General features: G+C 42.8%; 1 protein-coding gene across 1 annotated transcript in view; it reads right to left on the reverse strand.

The window, feature by feature from the left end:
• VSNL1 (visinin like 1) overlaps positions 1-5,443 on the reverse strand; it is an 89,897-nt gene that overhangs the window by 41,367 nt on the left and 43,087 nt on the right. The window lies entirely within an intron of this gene.

Below are 5,443 nucleotides of genomic sequence, written 5' to 3' on the forward strand. Positions count from 1 at the left end.
GCGACAGGGGCTTGAATATCTGTTGGGCATACTGTGGGTTATTTTGTCAGCATCCAGTCCATCATAACTCAGGTTAATATGGACTAAAACCAAAGTAAATGCAACCAAGAGAAAGAGACCAGAGATCTTAGAGAATGGGTTTCCAGACAAGCATCACAGGCAGAGTTGGAGCTAATGGAATAAAAGCAAGGTTAGTAGACAAACTGCTTTTACTTCTGTTGTAGTTCTAGATTTTGCACCTTTAAAAAAATCATGCAGACTGTGTAATTTTATGCATGTCAGCTCAGAAAGAGGGTTAGAAGTTTATTTGCAAGTAAATATGTGTACTTAGTAAGTAAATCCCATTGAAAACAGTAAGGACCCACTTCTGAGACAACATATACAGGTTTGCACAGCATGTCTCTAATCTTTATTCCAGGTAGGATGGATTTTCTTCATCTAAAATTCCCTGTGGGTGTGCGTACATGCACATTTTACTGGGTATGTGAGAGGTCACCATATTTTTACTACTCCACTGACTTAAATATTTATCTTCTACAGCTTAAATGGATTTTGTTCAATATCCCAAGCTAGTGAAAGTGATACTGAAAAAGCGAAACACAATGCAATCCATTTCATTTTGTAGCATCTTCTAGAGGGACATGGCGGCCCTCAAAACCAGTCACGGCGCACCTTCTGCTCCCGCTGCACTAATGTGCTACGAAACATGGGCTATCGCGCCACTTCCCGATCTCCTGAACCTGTTCCACTTCACTGGCAAGTGCTTGCAGGACATGAAAACATCATGTTGCACTTTACAACATGGGAGAGAGGAGGAGACATAGGCTACGGTTTTCAGAGTCCAACGTGAAGCATCAGTAGCATCTCTTTCCCCCTTAGGAGCTGCTTTATGCCATTGTGGGTCAGTGCAAAGGTCATCTGATGTACTCTCAACATTTCATTACGGCCATGGGATTAAGAGGAGGTCGTGGTCTCACGTGCTTCCTGCTACAGCACCAGTGACCTCTGCTGCACTCTTAGCTACGTTTGGCAAGTTACACCCACACAAGGACATGAGAGCAACCTTGCGGATCAAACAGAAGGTGCTTTTGCACAGCAGTCCATTTCCTGCAGGAACCAATCTGATGCGATGCTCTCTCATGTGTTTATCCTCACCAGCTGCACTTGGTGGCACATTGCCTCTGAAGATGGACACCAGCACCAGCATTGCTTGAGAAATGCTTGCTTAACTTGGAACAATCTAGCCCATCCAGTACGAAGGGTATTTTGTTCAAGGTAGTCATGAGAGCCAGTATGGTGTAATGGTTAAGAATACGGGACTGGGACTCAGGAGGTCTGGGTTCTAGTCACCGCTCAGCCCTGGAGCTCACTGGGAGACTCTGGGCCAGTCACAGACTCAACCCAACCTCCCTCACAGGAATGTTGTTGTGAGGATGTGATTGAGAGGAAGAGGAGAATTGTATAAGCAGCCTTGGGTTCCTTGGAAGAGAAATGGGTAGGATATAAGTTCAATCAATCAATCAATCAATCTCAAGAAACTTGGTATGAAGTATGAATGGTTTTACTGTAAGTCTGGGATGGTGGGGAACTTTACCTTTGCCCCCTTCACACTCACATTACTGAACAAAAGCAGGAAAAGATCAAAATGTCATGCACAGCATGTGTACATGTGTTCAGTGTTTTCAATTCTCTGTATGATTTTGCATTCTCTTCTTATGCACGACACACTGAAACTGTTAGGGATTGGAGATCTATGAGATGCTGGATTGGCGTCTCCTGCTTGCACCCCATGCAAAGACCGTGACTCCTAAAAGAATTGTTTTCGCATGTGGCAGGAGGCACAGCACTTCCCTGGCTCCTGCAACACTGCAAGATCACAAGTGACTACCACACATGCAAGTCTTGGGCTAAGCACCCTCTACGTATGTCGTTGAGTGAGGAGGAGGTGTAGTGTTAATGAAAGCAGAAGCATTAACAGGAAGCCAGAAAAAGGCACTACATATCCTTGCATGACCAACAATGCATCCTTTCTTTGGAAAAAGTGGCAGGGTTGTAAGAACAATCTCAGATTACCCTTTTTGCCATGTAAAAGAGCTTTCAGATTCCACAGAGAAAACGAACACAGCATGGTAACTTTGTGTTACTTCTGGGCACATTCCAATCCAAGTTAAGTGTGCATGTGTCACACTGTGCTCAACACAAAAGTTAAGCACGTGGATCATGGTCACTTTTTGTATTCAATGGGATTGGGAAAAAGCTCCTTTAAGCAATGCCACACCTCCCAGTTCTGCAGGATTTGATTGTTTCAGATTTTCTTTCCTCCTTTTACAGAGCTAGCTTATCCTTCTCAAACCTGACAGAATTTTCACAACAAAGCCATGCATTATCTTCTTGTACTTATTTATTTATTTATTGCATTCATATCCCACCTTTTTTCTTTTAAAGAACTCAAAGCAGCTTATATCATTCTCCTCCTGCTGCTCTGAATTTTATCCCCACATCAACAACCCTGTGAGGTAGGTTGGGCTGAGAGGCTGTGACTGGCAAGTCACCCAGTTGGCTCTGTGGCTGAGCAGAGACTAGAACCCAGATCACCTGAATCCCAGTCCTGTGCTCTTAACCACTACACCACACTGGCTCTGCTCCCCTGCCACTTCCACTTATGTGCTGGATTGGTTTTTCATCAGCAAGTACAGTTTCCATGTATACCATATACAAAAAATACATAGCTAATGGGGTGACTCAAGAGATGATGCATCTTGTCATAAAGGCAGCAGAGAACTGAGCTTTAAAGGCCCAGCAATCTTCGCTAAAGCAATCACTTACTGGAATGGCAGCTTCCAAAGGGGTCAGAAATCAGGTGGAACGTCAAAGAAGAAAAAACCAAGCCTGTACACTTTTAACACATTTGAAATGCTCTCAACCAGCCAGGGGATTAAGCAAGTGGGTAAGGCTGATCAAGCTGTTTAGGGGCTCCATACATCCCACACCTCCAACTTTGCCCCTGGAGCAGAAGGCAGGCAGCAAGGGACAGGCTGTTGGAATTACAAAGCGTTTTGCTTCAGCAAGATTTTGTGGAGTGAGCACAAGCTTGTTGGTCCAGATCAGTAGATTGCACAGCAAAGGTAGGGCGGGAAGTTGCAAGGGTACCGGATCACCTTCAAGCAATGGGGAAAAGGGGCACATGTAGTCATTGGGCTGGCCTTGGGAAAATCCCTGAAATAATGGATTGGTGTAAGAATTTATATCCAGTCAATGCATCCTACGTACAAACAGCTTTTCTGCACGAGGCTGCTAACTGCCCCATGAGCTCTCAGGTTTCTTGCAGCGCTGAGACCCATGCTCTGCACAATGAATGCTTCCTTTCCTGCTCCACAACCTCTTGATTCCTGTATCCCGGAATACTGCAAATATACAAAGAGAAAGAGCGCCATTTCCCCCACTATAACTTAATACCGAATTTCCCTCACTAAAAGAAACAGGGAAAGGGCCCTGGAAAAAAAGAGAAGCAAAACAGGAGGATCATAAATGTGCTTGTAAGCCACTGTAAGGAGTTGCACGATAAATGCCTTGTGTTGAAAAGGCTAGAGCGCAGTCTCATAGGAATCGGAAAATGCAACTGCCAATCAAACTGAGACATGCAAAGGTCCAGATCAGCACAGATTTTCAGAATTTTTTAAAATTAAAGTAGCTGAATTTGGACACAATCAAGCAAGTGCCTAAAGGTACCTTCAAGTAAGTGCTTCACCCAGTGAGATACCTGCAACATCTAATTATCACCTGTGAGTGCCACTTTATCGTGAACCCAACATATCCACTGATCCTTTCAACATCTCTTCATCATGAATGCCCTAACCATAGCTGTTATTTCCATTCCTCCAAACAAACTGTTTGGAAACTGTTCTGAGAGCATGTACTGAGAGAAGGGTCTATAAAAACCTTAAATAAATAAAATAAACAATCAAGAAAAGCTACAAAGCAGCTCAGCTTTACAGTTGTGAAAAGTTACGCAGCCTAATGTTTCTCTGACATCTTTGGGTGCCTGCCAAAGAATTCTGGAACACAGATTTAACTTCTTAGTTCTAATATTTCCATGCTCTTGGGAGTACCGTATGCTGACGAGGCTAATCGTATTTTAGGTAGTTTGAGAGTGGCAGTTTTTGAATTTGGTGGTCCCTGCCATAAACTATGTCATTGCAATGGTATCTTCTAGTTCTAGAGCTTTAGCCTTTCTCCTAGCAGCCCTTCCGTTGCTGATTTTTTGGTTTCTTTTTGTTATGCTGCAACAAAACTGCTATTCTGCCAGATGTCCCAGCCCTTTGCTGCAACATGACTACTCCCCTGGGGTTATTACCATAGAAGGCTTCTTTGTCCCATGGAAAGCTATTCACAATTAATGTATAATATGTTTAGTCCTTCAACAATATAAAAAAAGACTGTACCAATCAGGTATTGGGATCAAATGTACCCAAAGAAAGCAATACAAACAAAATATCTGGTAAAAGTTATTAACCTTAATTATTTTCAAATTGAGACTTCCCTTCTTCCAGTAAAACACTACCATTGCACATAAGTTATTGAAGCCAGTCACAAATAGCACACGATGAAAGGTACAAAAACTTATGCAAACTGATCTCACAGTTTTAAAAATTAAAATAGAAAGGCATCAATCTACATATATAAAATGGATGTCATTACAAGTATTAAAAATGATAGTAATATGCAACATGGCACACGTTCTATTTATACAGGTCCTTTTGACTTCATTTTTAAAATATATTTTGGGTCCTTGTCTGTTAACCATTAAGATACGTATGACATAACAATAACCACTGTACAACAGTGCAATCGAACAGTGCAATCGTCACAAGTGGTCCATTTCCAGTTCCAACAATTAATCTCACAGACCTTGTGATAAGCAAAACTATTGCACCAGCTCAGTGGAATTCTGCACTGGCTTCAATAAAGACCTCAACAATAGGTTTGAGGTTGTACCTCACAAAGCAGACACGATTGCTTAGGGGATACTGAGGCCCTGCTCACTTTCGGGGTCTAGGCACAGCTGCCACTGATCACTGCTTGAGGCGTGCCTCCTGTGGACACATCTAGAATGCCTGAGGTGAGCCACCAATGGGCCTGTGCCATGGTGGTTCCTTTTGAGCTTATCATGGCTAATCAGGACTTTTTTAGCTGCTAAAAGTATGGTCCTCAGGCACTGAAAGTGTAAGTCCCTACCATACCATGGCAGGTAGGCTGAAGAAACCCTTAAACATGCAGGCTTGAAGAAGCTGATATATCTTAAGAGAGGAAATTTGGGAAAACTTTGAGGAGGATTCATGGGTGTGTATGCAGACTTGATGCCACTTGGACCATCCCACTGGGGAATGCCATTTATAATTCAGAAGTGTTTTGTATGATGTGTATTTGATACGTGCCTCTTTCC

The sequence above is a fragment of the Varanus komodoensis genome, unplaced genomic scaffold (genome assembly GCF_004798865.1).
Source record: "Varanus komodoensis strain SLA01 unplaced genomic scaffold, ASM479886v1 scaffold47, whole genome shotgun sequence".
NCBI lineage: Eukaryota > Metazoa > Chordata > Lepidosauria > Squamata > Varanidae > Varanus > Varanus komodoensis.